We start from the raw sequence: 18,017 nt of genomic DNA on the forward strand, positions 1-18,017 counted from the left end.
GAAGACCTAAACAAGCAATTCTCCAAGGAAGACATACAAATGATCAAAAAGCACATGAAAAAATGCTCTATATCACTAATTATCAGAGAAATTCAAATCAAAACTACAATGAGGTATCACCTCACACCAGTCAGAATGGCCATCATTCAAAAATCCACAAATGACAAATGCTGGAGAGGCTGTGGAGAAAGGGGAACCCTCCTACACTGCTGGTGGGAATGCAGTTTGGTGCAGCCACTATGGAAAACAGTGTGGAGATTCTTCAAAAGACTAGGAATAGACTTACCATATGACCCAGGAATCCCACTCCTGGGCTTGTATCCAGAAGGAACCCTACTTCAGGATGACACCTGCACCCCAATGTTCATAGCAGCACTATTTACAATAGCCAAACCATGGAAACAGCCTAAATGTCCATCAACAGGTGACTGGATAAAGAAGAGGTGGTATATTTATACAATGGAATACTACTCAGCCATAAAAACCGACAAAATAATGCCATTTGCAGCAACATGGATGCTCCTGGAGAATGTCATTCTAAGTGAAGGAAGCCAGAAAGAGAAAGAAAAATACCATATGAGATCGCTCATATGTGGAATCTAAAAAACAAAAACAAACAAACAAACAAAAACAAAGCATAAATACAGGAAAGAAATAGACTCACAGACAGAGAATACAGACTTGTGGTTACCAGGGGGGTGGAGGGTGGGAAGGGATAGACTGGGATTTCAAAATTGTAGAATAGATAAACAAGATTACACTGTATAGCACAGGGAAATATACACAAAATGTTATGATAACTCACAGAGAAAAAAATGTGACAATGAGTGTGTATATGTCCATGAATGACTGAAAAATTGTGCTGAACACTGAAATTTGACACAACATTGTAAAATGATTATAAATCAATAAAAAATGTTAAAAAAAAGCCATACTCTCGTTGAGTAATACATGTGTGTATGTCACTGCACAACTAGCAGAAAACAAAGTCATAGTTTAAAAATACATCATTCATTGAACAGTTATTAGATGCCAAAGGCTGGGCTACGTGTTCAAGACAAAATTATAAACTAGACAGTGGGTGATAAGACAGGTTCGTAAACAGAATATTAAAACTAGAGTGTAACTGACACGAAGGAGAGAATCACAGGATGCTGCAGGTACACAGAGGAGGGGGACCCAAGCCAGCCCTGGGGGTACAAAAGACTTCCTATTAAAGAGAATATCAGAGTGCAAATTATGATGGAAGAATGTTAAGTTAAGCAAATGGGGGCATGTGGGCAATGACCCAAAGGGAGGGTAACATGCAGCTGAGACTCGGAGTAAGAGCAGGTGGTGACCTGTGAGTGAAACGGAAACTAGAGGTAAGCAGGTATATTCAAGATATAGCTGAGAAAGAGAATTCGTAGAATTTAATCATTCCTATGTGTGGGAGCTGAGGCAAAACAAGAGGACAAGGGTGTTGTCACCCTTTCTAGCTTGAGAAACTGGGCAAATAGATGGCACTACTCACTGAAAGTGAAATGCAGGAACAGAAGGAACGGGTTTAGTGCAGCGGATGTGTTTTACGAGTGTTGAATACAAAGTGCCTGCGAGACATCCCGGTGCAATCTGTGGAAGGTCATTGAACAGAAAAGCTGGAGCCCAGAAAAGTGACCAGAAATAGAAATGCAGGTTTAAGGGGTACGAACATGTCACTAGAGAGGATGAGACCAAACACGGGGGATGGAAACAGGAAACAAGCTGGGCCAAGACAGGGACAGGAAGGAACAGACAGACGGCTGGAGGATTAATTAGAATCCCTTGTGCCAGAAGTCAAGGAAAGAGAATGCTTTGAGTGATCAATGCTATTAAATTACAGAAAAGTCAAGTGAGATGGAAGGTGAAAATTGCACATGAATCTGGAAGAAGTTGATTTTTCAAGTGTAGCTTCAGTGTTGTGAAGGTGAGGATGCCAGACACAGAGGTCTGAGGAGCGAGTGGGAGGTGATGAAATGGAAATATTTGATGCACTTTAGAGAAATTTCTCCAGTGACAGAGAAGAGAGAGTATGTGGAGTCTGGAGGAGGACCTGGGGACTGGAGGCAGTGTGTTGTCCACACGCTCACGGGATGCGGCCAGTAGAGAGGGAGAGATGGATGGAGTAACATCCCTGAGAAGGCAGGAATCAACAGGGTCCAGTTTTCAGTAAGATAAAGGATGCTTCTTCCAGGCCACCAAGAAAGGTTGAGAAAGGGGTGAGTGAAGATGCAACTATGTAAATTTTATGGCAGGAAGTGGAAGGAATTTTGACTGATGTCCTCTGTTTTTCTGTGGGAGGCAAAGTCACATGGAAACTGAGGTCATGTGTTTTAGAGAAGAGGAGACAGTTTGAAACAGCTGCCTCAGAGAAGGGGGAAGCACTGCCCATAGGAGCACAATGGGACTCCTAGGCATCTCTGAAGACTCAGTGAAGGTTGGAGACCATGAAATAAGACTCTTACCAATTCTGAAAGATTTTTCCCCCAAATTACCCAGCAACCCAAGTGCAAGTGGAGGTCATTCAAGAATAACCTCCACCTATAAATCACAGAGAAAAAAATGTGACAATGAGTGTGTATATGTCCATGAATGACTGAAAAATTGTGCTGAACACTAGAATTTGACACAACACTGTAAAATGATTATAAATCAATAAAAAATGTTAAAAAAAATCCAAACACACACACACACACACAAAAAGAATAACCTCCACCTGAGGGTTGTGCAGCTGGCGTGGGTCAGGTCCATGAAGAGTTTCAGGGCTTAACATGATGTAAATAGAATAAATGGAGGCATTCTGGTGATGAGAGCCCTTGCAGACAGATGCGTGAGCAGACAGTCCGTGGTGGAGGCAGGGAGAACTCGGCTGCATTCTCCACTCATGTTGGTGGCTGTGTCTCAGTTGGGGCACTTAGTGAAGTAATTAAGGCTCTGGAATCAGCCGGATCTCGGTTGGGACCAATTCCTGTCATTCACTGCTCATGGGAACTTCTGAGCACCTCAGTTTCTTCAGCTGTTGGTTGCGAACAGGACTGCTTACTTCAGAGTTGCCTTCGAACTTCTATAAGGTTATGCTTGCCAAACAGCATGCTGTAATCATATAGTAAGTTTCTGACAAAGTGCATTGCTACCGTCGTTATAATTCTGGGTATATGTGAGGCTGGAGTCCCAGAAGAAAGTACGTATTGTCCTTAATGAGATAACCTTTCACAGTTAGTCTGGGTGGAAGGAAAGGTGAGGGGACCAGAGTTTGCCAAATGGAAAAGATGAAAACGTTCAGTGAATGAGACCTTTTTACTCAAGACAGATCTTTAAACGATGTCAAATGTCAGAGAACCTAACCATCAGCATGATTTTCCTACTCTTCTTTAATAATGGGTCTGGAAGTTCAGGATGATTGAACTTTTCCTTTGTTGACAGGAGCGCAGTGTTTGGAAAGAGGAGCCGAGGGAGAGGACTGTAACTCCCCGCACTTGTGAAGCCGCCCCAGCCCTGGTTCCACAGGCTGCTGACTTCTGATGAGAGAGCTGTACTCTCGTAACAGACACCGCCGTCCCCGCAGACACACTACCGTGGTTTCCAAGTGGGAAACGAAGGGCATGTGGAGTGGAAACTTTCCTGAGTTCACTCCTCTGCTGAGGGGCCCTTCCTTTGCAGCAACTTGAGTCTTCATGTACCAGAGAGCTTTCTCCTGTCTCTTTACAACCTCCATCTCCTCCCAAGGGCCCCCAAAGGAAGCAGCCTGTGCCGCGTCCATGGAACTTTTCCTGCAGGTATGGAAGACAGATTATATGATTTAAAACACGCTCCCTCCCTGACCCAGTTTAACCCCTGCACATAACTTCCCGGAGCCTGATCAGTGCTCCTGATGGTTGCTCGCCCCAGGGGCTCTCTCTAAAACTGCCCTCTTAGAACTTACTATTTTTTAAACCCTGACAGTTTTTGCTCTAGTTTTTGTGGTTTACATTTTTTTGTCAATTTTCTCTAAACAAAGAGATCTTACAGGATTTGGTGGATTACAGCAGAGTGCTGGTTTCTTTGTAAATACAATAAAACAGTAGTAGCATTTTTTTGGTTATTCCTTGGAAATAATTTTTCACATCTGTAGGAATTAAATGTCTAATAGGTTAGGGAGAAAAATTAAGTAAAGTTATCTTCCTAAACTAGACCACCATAGTCATGTTAATGCCTCCATTATAGTTTACAGTGAATCTTTATATTCTTTGTGTGGAAAAATCTGCCTAATTGATCAGCTCTGCCAAGTTCTTATAAAGGCCAGAAAAAAAAAAAAAAAGAGTGAAGAGGCAGCAGAGAGGAAAAATAAAGAAAAAGAAAACTATTCTTTATGTAGTTTTTTGCTGTTGACGTGTTATGTTTCCTCTCCAGCAGAGAGAACGAAAACTGGGATGCTTCATACTCCGAAGGAACCAGAGCTGGTCTGGAATCAGCAGGTCCCGAACTGGAAGGGTTAGGCCATCTCAGAGTCTTTCACCGGTCAGTACAAATGACGCTCTTTGGTTTATTCTCTTTTTAAAAATTCCAGGTAACAAAGACGGAAACTCCCCAGCATGGTCTGGCTTTGGCCCTTGTGCCAGTCACGCTGGTGGAGCAATGGAGTGAGTGCTCACTGCCCAGATGCATGAGCAGAGAGTGGGTTGCAACCCAGACTCTTGATTGAGGAAGCTTCTGTGCTGCTTCAGATGAAGGTCTGCTTCCTTCCCCTTCCTTCCTCTTGAGGCTGAAATGCAGAGGCACTGAGAGCCTCACACAAGAATGACCTGGATGAAAGGGTCTTTGTGAAGAGGCCATTTATCAGTCACATGGCCATTTTAGCTAACGATTTAACCACAGTCACTCTGCTGCTGAGGGCAACTCCACCTCCAAACCTGCAGTCTTACCCTCGCCAGCCCGGCAATCATATACCTGGTGTACACCAAGTGTTTTGGGGGACTTTCTCTAGTTCTTCAAGTGTTTAATTTTTATTGCATTTGAGGAACTACGGAGAAGGGAGGGGGAGAAAAAGAAAACACTTAAATAAAGAGTCTTTTTTTTCAGGGAATTTAGCCAGTGTTCCAAGGAGCTGTGTTGATGAAATGAAGCAGCTCAAGTGAAAACAAATTGAGTTTGGAAAAAAAAAAAAAAAGTTCCTCCACCCAGTGGCAGTTGGAGCTTCCATTCTGAGTGACTTCTAACTTCCTGGAGCCACATTTACTTTGCTGAGCAGACTAAATCATTTAACTTGTCAGCTTCTCTTTGCCCCTGCCAGACCTCACTCAAGGAACCCTTCCAGGGCCAGGGGAGCTCACCAAAGCCTCTGCCTGCCAGAGCCACTCCCTGGAGGCCACGTGTCCACAGCGCAAGCTTCTCTGCCCTAATTCAAGGCTGTTCAAGGAGGGAGAGCATTTCTGTCCCCATCCACAGAACAAATCAGAAGGACATGATAGTAGCACTCTATTTTACTGGGTGTGCCTTGTGTGTCACAGGCAACATACTGAGAACTTTATATCCATTAATTTATGAATTCTTCACAACTAGGTGATGTGGAGAGCTAATGTTCTTCTGGCTTTATCGATGAGGTGCCTGAGCAGGACTCTGCTCAGAAGGAGCAGGAATTCTAGAGGGGAGGCGAGCATGTGAACAAACCACCAGGGCAGAGTGACAGTGTGGGCAAAGTCTAGATGTACTAAGGAAAAATGAGCAATGAGCTCTATCTCTGGGTCAGAAAAGGGGTCCAATAAGGGAAGACTTGAAGAGGAGGTAATGCTTGGACAAGAACTGAAGGAGAAAAGGAAGTTCACCTAAAGCGTTGTTGACAGAGAGACCAGCAGGGGTCCAAAGCACGGAGATGGTGACCTGAATGGTGTGGCAGATAAATGGAAGGAGTCTGGGGCTGCTCCAGTGTCAATTGTAAGGGAATGGGACAAAGAATGTTAATGATCACAAATATCAAATTTTCCAGCCTCCTTTGTGGTTAAATGAAGCAATATTCTGATTTCATTCCTGGCCAATAGAATGAGACAGGAAGTGGTGGGCATGTCTTCCAGGTCCATAAACCTTTTCATAAGCAATCCTTTCTCTCTTTCCCCATGTTCTGGCAGACAGAGAGAACTCTGGGAACCCAGAGGAGGGGGACCCACAAGACCAAAGGAAACAAGGCCTCGAAATTGTCAGGGGCGTGGGGGGCAGTCCCTCCTTTCTCAGCCAACCCACACTAGATGGAGGCGTGAAGGAGAATCAGACTTTTGTGGTGTTATTCTGCTAAGAGTTTGGAATTATTTGTTTCAGCACTTCGTCTGCCCTGACTAACCCCGGGGGCCAGTGAAAGGAAGACAATAACCCAGTCACTGAGAGCCGTGCACGGGGCGGGGTGGGGGGAAGAGTTTAGGGTTTTTCTTTAGTGCGGTCAGGAGCTATTGGAGGGTTTTAAGCAATGGAATGGCTCAGAGTCTAGTTCAGGACGTTTGCTATGGATGCTGTGTGCACAGGGGTTTGGAGCTGCAGGCAAGATGGTAGGAGTGGAAAGAGGTGTGAGTGGCTAGTGGGCTGTCTGTGCTGCCCCCTAGTGTGACCCTAACTGCTGTCATCACGTGTTGGTATGTGCACTGGTGTGTGTTGCTGTAGAGAGCATGGCCTTATGACAGGGTACGTGCGTGCAAATGCGTAAATGAATGAATGGCTTCATCACTGCCAGTTGCTTTATGCTCACTACTGTGCGTGGTGTTGACATACATCATCTTATTTCAAACTCACCACGGTCCCAGGAGGAAGATGCCATCATGCGATCTCACGGGTGAGGAAATGGTGACTTAGATGTCTTGTGCTACTTTCCCAGAGACCTGTAGCCACTAAGTTCTAGACCTGAGGCTCGAACCTTTGCTCCTCTGACTCACACCCTTCTCATCACACCCTACTTGCTCGTGATCATTAAGCAGGAAGGAGCTTTTCGAGTTGAGGTGAACCATCCTTGTGGTGGGGAATTCCTTTTACTACTGCTAGTTATGTAGCTTCCGCCCAGTAGTGGCTGGAAATAGCCTCACTTATCACGGGTTCAATGAGATTGAAAACAGTTTAAGACCTCGGATATGCAGAGCAAGGTTTTCCTTTTATAGACGAGGGAATTATAGCCCACAGAAGTGGGAAGGAAAGGGTTACACAGGCCTGCGATACAGTCTTTCCCTTTCCTGGGGACACCCTGGAGGAAGAAATGTGACCTGGTCAAATCTCCTTGTAAATACCTATTAAGGATTCCAGCAGAAACCACGGATGGTATTTGTTAGTGGCAGAATTTTTATCTTTGAGATACTTTTAGCATCATGTACCTTATCCTGCTAGGATCACTTACGGTAAATAAACCTGGAAATCTACTGATTCATGGGGCATGGAGCCCTGAAAAATGTCACGTAAGCTATGTAATTACTGGAGCGTAAAATGGAAATGTTTCATGACTAGAAGAGCTGGCTTTCATGTAAACAGTGCGTTCAGATACATCTTTTGGAGACCTGCATGTTAAATCTGGGCTAGACCAAGTCCGAATGCGGCAAGAAAGGGCCTGGGAGGTGGTATTGGCCGCCCCAGCTTCTCCCTGCTGTCCCTGTGCCTTGTGAGTATTTGTAGCCTAGAAATGATTCATAAAGTTTGATACATGGTAAGATACTTGTTTCTTGTAGGTCTGATTTTAAAATCCAGTTCTGTGTTACCTCTAAAAGATACTGCCTTAGCCAAGAACACACAGTTTGACAGCACTGGCAGATCCAGTCTCAGACCTCCTGTCTCCCGCATCCCAAACCAGTTTAATGCTGAAGTTTCCTCTGCTCCTACATCTTCCTTGTGACTTAGAATGACGATGATAACGATGATGACCACAGTGACGGCGGCATCACCTACCACTGTGTACCCGTCATAACGCTTTGTACTCTATAAAAACAGTCGTATAAAGACTTGTGATTCATACAAGACAAATACGCTCAGAGCTTTTCTTAGGTCGAACCTTTCAAACTTCCACCAGTCAACCCACCAAACAGCAATTTCATATGCCTCTACCTAACACGATATGCCTGGTAATCTAAATGTGGTGACCAAGATCTTCAGTCTGAATTACAAGAAGGAGATAAAAAATCAGTAATATAAAAATCAGAAGAGAGAATATCCCATGAAAGGGACAGCTACTACTGTACGGGCTCTTAGGAGGGAACCAGTCTGGAAGTTTGAGAACCCAAAAGAGTACTGATATGCCTGGAGCAGAGTGGATGAGACAGACTGACAGGAGCCAAGTTTGGACAAAGAGCAAAACCACGGGGATCCCTAGGCAGAATGAAAGAGGTTAAGTTTTATCTAAGTAGGTCTTGACTTGGGATAGGAAAGGGGGAAGTGAGATGCGATTGACATTTTTAGATTCTCTCCAGCTGCCACGTGGAGATTGAATCATAGGGGACCACATGGGATGCTTCTGGAGTGGGTCGGGTAGGAGCTAACGGAGGCCCAGGCTACAGTGGTCGTGGGGGTGGAGAGAACTCAAGAGATGTGGGGTCTAGTTTGGTTGCTCTGACAGCCAGACGTTCCCCCTGCTCCCAGCAGCCACCTTACGAAAGCTCTTGTTGATGTTTCAGAAAATGTTTGCTGACAACCTCTCAGCTCAGAGAAGGCTGTGGAAACAGACAAGGGTTGTACTCACTTACTTTGATGAAGGACTTGTGAATAAGACATTGCAAGTTAAGTCTCTCCTTTGTCTCAGAGGAGGATTTGCTTTGGGTGGGTGGGAGCGCTTGACTGGAGGCATTAGAGGGGTCTGCCTTTGGTACAGGAGAAACTGGAGACTAGAGCTAAAAAGCTCTTCTCCAGAAAGTGAAACTTCTTCCAGGTCCAGAGATAATTCGACAAAAGTCTCATGGTTGCAGTGAGCAGAAAAGAAGGGCTATGATGGGCAGATTCTTGGCATAGCTGTTCAGGACACACAAGGGCCTGCCCAATGACCAGGAGCGTTAAGGGCCACTGAGGAAAACTGGCTGGAGATTAATTGAATGATGAGGAGGATGAGGAGGAGAGGAAAGGGAGCTTGGAGTCTGGGACAGCGCCCGGGCTGCCTTTGTGGGCGAGTTCCCTAACAACGCGTTCTAGGGGAAGTCAGGGGCTTGACTGAAGCTTAATTCAGATTCTTTGAATGTGCCTTAAGGAGACAGACTAAGGAATGATCTGATGAAATGCAACGGGAAGCAAAACTTGGCAAGGGCACAGTGGCAAATGAGCTAAGAATATGGGGGGGTATCCTGCCAAGACCCCCTTCCCCCCGGGACCACCCTCAGCGTATCCGGAGAAATCAATCAATCGGACGGGACTGGAGGCTCCCACAGAACAGCAATGGGGGACCCCTGTGAGGGTTGGGGGTCTTCCATTTACAAACAGGATTTGAGTCTCAACAGAGCATTAAGACGGGTCAGTGAAGGCGCAGGGGAGGAGTTCAGCGTCTCTCAATATCCTGTGGATGACTCAGCGGTGCCAAATGCGATGCCCACTCCTGGACTGTGCCCAGGGAATTACAGCCCTGCCTCCCACTTGGTGTGAAGGCCCTGGAGCAGGAGACGTGACATGATTTCAATGTCCCACCACACTGGGGATAATTGTAAGAATCTCGTACAGAGTCCACAGAATCCAACAAGCCCAAAATCCATTCGCTGCCCTGGCTCTTGAGCAGCCCAGACTTCCCCCACGCTGCTCCTTCCCTCTCTTGGGTGTCCATAGTCCCCTTCTCTGAATGTCTGGCGTGATGTATTCATGCCTCCACTCAGGCAGTCACATCGCCACGGACGCCCTCCTATAGACCACTCACCGCGTCACCTGCCAGGTTCATCAAAATGAAAGGTCGGAAAGAACTTCATCTAGGTAGGCTCCTTTTTACTTAGTAAGCTTCTTCCTGAGCCTCTCATTAATTCTTTGAGCAAATTTATGCCAGAAGACCCTTTACAATATCCAAAGTGCTTTGTATTTCTGCATCTCACTCTGATTTTGTGAAGTTGTTGATATTATCCCCAACTGACTGGTGAGGAAACAGGCTCAGAGAGGTGAAGCCCTGCCTCAAGTCACACAGTAAGTTTCATGAAGGAGAAGCACCTGGGCCCAGGTCCCTAGTTTCCATCTGGCTCTCTCACCCCTCTCCAGAGCTGTAGTCGTTATCTTCTTCCTCCTCCATCTCAGTGGGTGAAACGGAACAAGGCTGTAGACGCTGTTCCCATGTCTACCCAAGTGCGTTTACAGCCTTTAGTCTACTTTTCTGTAGCTCAGCTGAGACAAACTCTCATCTGGAAAAAATCTGTTTCTTAACATTTCCAGGCTCATTGACTGCCCTCTCCCAGCTCATAATGTTTGATCCAACAACCCTCTCCCCACCAACTATTCATAATGATTAAAAAAACCCAAATGAAAACTGTTATTTCACACTACTGTCTGTTCCTTTGCTAAAGCTCTTTTTCCTATTCCCACTGCCCTCCCCAACCTTTGACCAGAAAACATCTACTCATCCATCAAGCCTCAGGAGAACTACTCTTGGCTTCCGAGTGGGTTGAATGGGCTGTCTCTGCTCCCACAGTTCCCTCTCGGGGTTTCTTCCATCACAGCACCTATCAGACTGTATTATGACTGCCTGTTCACGTGCCTTGCCTCCTCCTCCGGCCCAGAGGCCGTTTGAGGACAGGGAGTTTCTGTCTTTAACAGTTTACACAGATCTTGAGCCATAATAGCAGGAAATACTTCTCTCCTTGATCAGAAATCACAAACTACACAGAGATAGTTACATGTCTAGGCAGTTTGTCTCTAACAATTAAATACCCATTCTCTTGCTTCCAGAAACAATTTCATTGGCATTTTCTTAGAATCTTACATATAATAAAATACACAATTCTGAAGTATTCAGTTAGATGAGTTTTGACTTCTGTATACACCTCGGTAACCACCACCTCAGATTAGCGTAGACTTTCCACCTCTATTCTTCCTTGCTTTCAGACCACAAGAACAGTCTTCTAAATACCTCGGCCAAGTCTGAGAATCCCAGTTTTGAATCAGTATCTGAGTGTGAGCTGTCTTTTGCAAGTACACATTTTGGCCAGAGGGACCGTGATGGCTGCAGCCAGTTGGCAAGATCATGGTAAATGATGCATGCATGGCATTGCTCTTCCAAGCAGAAATGGCACATCTGTAATGTATAGTTAGCTGAATAATATTTTGTATCCCTCTGGTTCATGGTCAGTGGTCAGTGCAAAACCCTCTCTTCTCTTGGCCTCAGCAAAGAAGTCCCAAAGAATCCAAATCAGCTAGGAACAGATAATGGAGTCTAGGGTCTTAAATCATGCTTAGGCTTGTGGCCTGGTTTTCATTTGGTCCTGGAGAATGTCTTTTCCTTCCATGGATTGTGAGCCAATGTTTCTTTTCCTGCTGATTTATGACCTCCTATAAATTAACAGAGGCCTTTCAACTGGGAACTTTACCTCGCAAAGGCATGAATCTTCCATACATAATTCCTCCCTGAGGAAGCCAGAGTTAGCTCTCAATTACGTACAGTGATGGAGATGCATGGTGGCTGAACTGATACAAATGCTACTTATATTCAAATTGGAACCGTCATACCAGGTCCTAGGAAGAGAACAGTTGGATATGTATTCCAGAAGCATAAACTCTTTGCCTGCTCAGGGCAGAGGAAGGGGTTTTATCACATCTTTATTTACAGTAAATATTGGTTTATTGAATGTCTCCCATGATATGAGAGATTTAGGAACGCATTGTCTCCTCTCAAAGGATTCTCAGCTGGTAATGAAGACAGATACTTCTATAGCTGTATACATGCTAATGTTTTCCACTTGTTTGGAGACTATTTTTACCAATTTTTTAGTGGCTTGAGCTTCCAAAGTCATGATGAAATGGAAAAGTGGCCACTAAACCACAGTTTTATTGTCTGGTGTTGGAATTCTTTGATTCATTTTATTCTAACGTTCACCAGGTATTGCTAAGTGTCAGATACTGTGCCCTGGAACAATAGTGTCACGAAAAAGAGGTGGTCCTTAGCCTCAAAGGGCTCGCAGCTGTGGTCGCTGGGGATTTGTGGGCCACGCTCCCACCAACTGTATGTCAGGTGGGCACAGGTGTGGAGTAAAACAGAGATTCAAAGTCTGAGGTAGAAATTTTACTTATGGGTTTTATCTCTATTAAGCTTTTATTTCTTACTGAGAAAGGAAAAAATGGGTTATTGTAGAAAAAGCTCAAAACTAGGGATTGGAAGCCCTGCTATCAACTCCCGGATCCTTTTCCCAGTAGCTGATGATTTTATAAAAGACATTTAAACTCTTAGCCCTGATTCCTTCACATGTACAATGGGGCAGTGCTTACCTTGGGAGCTGAAAGTTGTGTGTGTGTGTGTGAGCATAAGAACCACCTACTGTACAGTTCACTCTTCCACACGTTCACCACTCATTCATCCATTCTTCTGAGTAAAGCTTTATCTTACATAGTAGGGGTTTTTTTTGTAGCTGCCATAACAAATTACCACAACTTGGTGACAAAACAACAGAAATCTGTTATCTCACAATTGTAGAGACCAGGAGTCCAAAATTGTATCACCGGGATGAAATCAAGGTGCAGCAGGAAAGGCCTTAGGGGAGAATCTTGCCTCTTCCAGCTTCCGACGGCTGCCAGCAGTCTTTTGCTTGCGGCCACATCACTCCGGTCTATATCTCCGTTGTCACATTGCCTTGTCCTCTTCTGACTGTAATTTCCTTCTGCCTCCCTCTTATAAGGACACTTGTGATTGCATTTAGGGCCCAGCCACATAATCTGGAGTAATTTCTCCATCTAAAAATCCTTAACTTAATCACATCTGCAAAATCCTATTTTTGCCATATAAAGTAATATTCACAGGCCTCCAGTATTAGGGTGTCTTTCCCAGAGGCATTATTCAGCCTCCCACCTCCTGCATTCATATGTTCACTGGGCACTTTGAGAGTGGGTAAAATATATGGATTAAGAGTATGGGCTTTGGAATCAGAAGGGCTTGTTCCTGAGTACTGTCTCTGTCACTTCCTACTTGTGATTTGGGGCAAGCTACTCCCACTATAATAATATGAACCACATGAGATTATCTGCATCAACTATTTAGCACAGTTAGTCCTGGGTATGAAGTAAGTGCTCAACAGATAGAAATTACCAATGCTAGGCACTCATGATCTAGGGTTAGAAGTCTTTATCCTTTCCATTGGAGAACTCAAGATCTGGCTGAGAAAATATGAAATAAACTGTTTCTAGGAAGTTCAGTAGCTGCTCTTAGCAAGGGAAGGTCAGGGCTGTGGGAACCCAGAGTTGGGCCATATGTCCTGCAGGATAAGAAGGAAATGGCTCCTGGGAGGAATCTTAACGGATAAGAAGTTGCTAACCCAGAAGGAAAAGAGAGTCCAGGTAGGGCAGTGTGTGCCAAACAAAGGGCGAGGTTTCCTGGGGAGTAACACGCAGCCTGGGCAGCTCCAGAGAGATGCCAGGGGCTGGCTCATGTGGGGCTGTTAGTGCCCGGCTGGGTCTGCCTCCCGGGCTTGCAGCCTGTGCAGTTGCCCACACTGTGCACTTAGACAGGCTTTGTTCCTTGCTTAATGCTTTGCTCTTGCTGCCTTGAAAATTCCTTATAATTTTTTAACAAGGAGTCCTGCATTTTCATTTTGCACTGGGCCCTGCAAATTCTGTAGCCAGTCCTGGTGCCAAGAAAAAGAGTGCAGGCTTTTTCTTAAGGACAAGAACTTCCTATTAAAGGATTTTAAACAGTGGAGAACTTAATCAGACGTGGGTTTTAAAAACATCGGTGGAAAGTTGTTTCTGGGGAGAATGATGGATGGGACTTGGGTGGAGAAGCTGTTGTAACGGTTGAGGTTAGAGGGTCTGGCCTCAGGCAGGGAGAACAGGAAGGAGGCACCATCAGAGTTGATATATTTCATGAGTAGAAGCAGTGGTAATTGGATGCTGAAGGTAGAAGAGAAAGAAGTTCAGGATAATTCCTACGTTTTAGCCCAAATGATGGAGTGCAGTAGGGCCACTGATGAGATGGGGGAACCCATGCAGCAAGTGGCAGCAAAGTGCTATTCAGGCAAGGGATTGCAAAATTCTCTCCTCTTCCTTTTCCTCCTGCTTGTCCTCCTCCCCTTCCTCTCCCTTCTCCTTTCTTTCATGGAGCTGGGGAAATGGGTATAAGCCAATAGGAAAACGTGAGACAGATTTCAGACTTTGCAGTGTCTTTTCCTTTCTGTCCCCCAAACAGCTTTCAAGGTGCCAAGAGCTTTCCTATCTAGTGTTCTTCTTCCTGCAGATCTGATCCCTCTGACTGTAAGGTTCTGTCTGAATACCCTCGCCTCCCTCTCCACACCCATGCATCGCCACACACACCGCACACACATAGGCACAACTCACGTCCTCCTCATTCTTCAGGCTGCTTAAGTGACAAATCCTTGGGAAAGTCGTCACTATGGTTAAGCACTGCCTTCTAACGACACTACCACGGCACACACCCACACTCACACACACAGGTACACACAATTCATTCTCTACCATATACTTCCTTGATTTCTTGTCCTTTCCAGTTTTTCAGCGCTGTCAGAAGTACAGTGAATATGTAAATGATTTTGCAATGCCCTTTTCACCTATGAATCTATAAGCATCAAGAGACTAAAACCATGAATGCTTTGCTCTCTGTGTCCAGAGCCTGAACAAGTGAATGAGTGACAGTAAGTGACAAGTGAATATTTTCTGAATGAAGCAATATAAATGAACAATGACTGAAGGCAGAGGACTGTGATGATGATGGCAGGAGCCCCCTCCAGGCACATGGAGCACAATAAGCCAATCTTGGGACGCCTGGGTACTCCAGCCCCGCAAACCGGGTCCCAGGCAGGAAGACCTAAGAGCGGCAGCTCTGAGTGGGATCTTAGACTACTTGATTGCACGGAGAATTGCATATTGATCAGCACTTTACAGTTTATAAACTGCTTTTACTGGAATTAGCTCATGTGATTTACCCAGCAATGTTGAGTCAGAGGAATTATTGTTCCCAACTGCAAAAAAGAAAAAAAGGAGACTTGGGAGCTGGTATAACTGTGGCAGGAAGTGGCAGGATTAGTGTTCACATCTGCATGTATGTGACTCTGTGGCCTGTGCTTTCTTCCCCACACCTCGGTGCCGCTGAGGCTGGGGGGCCTTTACCAGGCCCCGGGCCACGGGCTCTGACTGCAGTGAGAGGTGAACGGACAGGTAGACAGGACAGGCACATACTCAGCGTGAAGCGAGCCCCACGGAGGGGACAACTGAGTCAGCTCCGGGCGTGTTGGCTCAGCGTCTGGGACCAGAGGACACAGAGCCAGGCAGGGGCAGTGCCTGCCGGAGAGACCGAGCTAATCCCTGGCGAGCCGGGATGGCGGAGTAGGTGAGCAATGATCTCAGAGGCAGACGGGAGCGCCCTGGCCCTGCTCAGCCTGCTGCCCTGGCGACAGTTGCCGCTCCTGGGGCTGCTCCCTAACCGCGGGGGGTGGTGCGTGCTGCCCTCCACCCCCACTCTTTCCATGACCTCGTGCCTGCCTTCCAGTCCTCTCTCCCCTCTTCTGGCATTTTCTCCTCCTGGATACTCGTCTCAGGCCTCATTCTTTGTCCTCGGTTTTGATGAAAAAAATAGCTGACAAGGATTTATGATGTAGGGGAGCAGAGGAGGGGAATGTGTGTTACAAGAAAAGCTAAAGTCACACTGACCGTGAGAAGTAAAGGCCGGATAGCGGGACGTCATCCGCTGTGGTCGTGCTTTGCTGTACGTGTGTGAGTGGTGTTTGAAGGGGAGTGATGAGGTGTGTTGTAGAGAAAGCTGGTTTCTTCATTCGCCTTGGAGCAGGGCAACGAGCATGTCTTTGGAGAGGGGCATAATGTGGTATAGTCCCCACTCTACCACTTAAGTGCAACTGTGGCAAACTGCTTCATTGACTTGAGGCTTATTTTCCTCCTCTATAAAGGGAGGAGAATAGCACCTACCCTGTGGGGTGATGGTGAGAATTCATCAGAGAATATGTGGGGGGTGCTTGGCCCAGCACCTGCTTTATGACTGCTTTTTGCTAAAAGGGAGCCGTCCCTATGATCTTTCATTCAACTCACATGGGCTCTGATCTTCTGGACACCAGGTGGAGAACGTACAGACAAGTCACAGACCTTGCTCTCAGGACATGGTTCAGGGATGGAGACAGATACATGAAAATATGTATCCAATCAGTTAGAAGTACTTATTGAGACTGAAAAATGATGAAGAAGTTTGAGACCACAGAAGAGAATGGGACTGTTTCTGAGTTGTAGGGGTAGAGGGGAGGGGTCAGAGAATCCTTCACAGGGAGAATAATGAGTTCAAGTCCTCTGCTGGAGACATCCAGGAGGAGGGCCCCTCCTGCAAGAAGCCACAGACATCTGGTGACTCAGTCAATATGGGGAACTTCCTTGCAGTGGCCTTTTATCACCCTGATGCCTTTTGGAGACATTGGCTTGGGCTGGGAAGAGAACTTGGGGTATCTTGGATGACTAATCCCAAGTGAAGTAAGAACCTGGGCTTTGGAGTCAGAGATCCAGGTTCAAACTGGGACTTCATTGTTGTACTTACTGTTGTGCCATCTCAGGTAACTTCACATCTATGGGTCTCACTCCCATCATCTGCAGAATAATGGTACTAGATACCAACTTCATAGAGCTGGCTCAAGGATACAGGCACAGTACTTACTCCAGCAGCTGGTACTCAGTGAATGATCATTTTGTGTGTATATGTGTGTGTGTGTGTGTGTGTGTGTGTGCGTGTGCGCGCGCGCATGCGCACACGTGCACGTACACGCACTAGAGAGAGAAAGGGTGAGAGAGAGTTTGTGCACATGAGTCAGCATGTATTCAGCGCTTACTTTCTATGATGGAAACTATGCTAATTATTACGTGTGAGTGATCAAATGAAATGGATTCTACTTAGCCCATTTTACAGAGGGGAAAAATAAAGTTTCAGAGAACTTAATTTTTCTTAGGTCACAAGGCTAGAAAATGGCAGAGCCAAGATGAAATCAGGTTGTCTGATGCAAAGACACCTAAGTGATAGCTGTCCTTCTGCTGCCCCGTCAAGTGCAAGCTGCCCGTCTTGGCCTTGAGCTAGCCCCTGTGAGTAAGATTCCAGTTAGCACGCAGCCCAAGCAGAATTAGACCCTTGGAGCACAAAGTCCCCAAAATAGCAGGTTGTGTCTCTGGAGCGAGGAAGGGCCCCACCCAAAGCCTGCTCCAGAGCCGTGGAAGAAGGAAAAAGAAGGGAGGAGAGATGGCTTTACCCGAAAGGGTGACGAGTTTTCCAGGAGCTGCCTCCAGAGGCGGGATGGAGACTCTGAGCGTAGTGGTTTTAAATGTTTCATTCAATTTTTCATTTTTGCTTCAGGCCTGGGCAAGACTGGACTGTCGAGTTTGAAGCAAAAATGGAAAAAAAGAAAAGGTTTTAAACTGCAGGTCCAAGGAAACCATCTCACTGTGCCTGGTTCACATGGTGCTGCTTGCGTGCGTAAGCAAACAGCTTCTACTGTCCTGGTTCTCTCCGGAAAGGGAGGAGACGTAGGGAGTGAGAAAAAGGCTTGGGGAAAGACAGGCATTAGCTTTGAGAAGGTGGGATTTACTTTGCACAATAAGTTTCCCGAATTGCACTGCTTGACTGCCCACTGAATGGTACCCTGTGCTATGCCTCGCGCTAGGCACTGGCGGGGCTCCTGCAGGATCGGGAGAGATACAGTTTCTAAATGATGTGATAGTGGAGTTTGTCCAGCGTACAGAGTGGGCACAGGGAAGGGCGTGATGAACTAACCTCAGGTCAGTTTTCTCCTCTTTTAAGTCTTATTGCAAAGGCAGGGGGAAAGTATCTCTTTTCAAAATGATGACTTTCACTGAGGGAGGCTGAGTAAATATAAAAAAGCTTCATAGCAAGATGAAGACGTGGA

At 45.9% G+C, this 18,017-nt stretch overlaps 1 long non-coding RNA gene across 1 annotated transcript in view; it reads left to right on the top strand.

The window, feature by feature from the left end:
- LOC116280259 (uncharacterized) overlaps positions 1–3,786 on the top strand; it is a 144,731-nt gene extending 140,945 nt beyond the window's left edge. The window contains exon 9 of the long non-coding RNA XR_004189554.2: positions 3,442–3,786. This is a non-coding gene — a long non-coding RNA (uncharacterized lncRNA). The remainder of the gene's footprint in view (positions 1–3,441) is intronic.
- The last annotated feature ends 14,231 nt before the right edge of the window (positions 3,787–18,017 follow it).

The sequence above is a fragment of the Vicugna pacos genome, chromosome 4 (genome assembly GCF_048564905.1).
Source record: "Vicugna pacos chromosome 4, VicPac4, whole genome shotgun sequence".
Lineage (NCBI taxonomy): Eukaryota > Metazoa > Chordata > Mammalia > Artiodactyla > Camelidae > Vicugna > Vicugna pacos.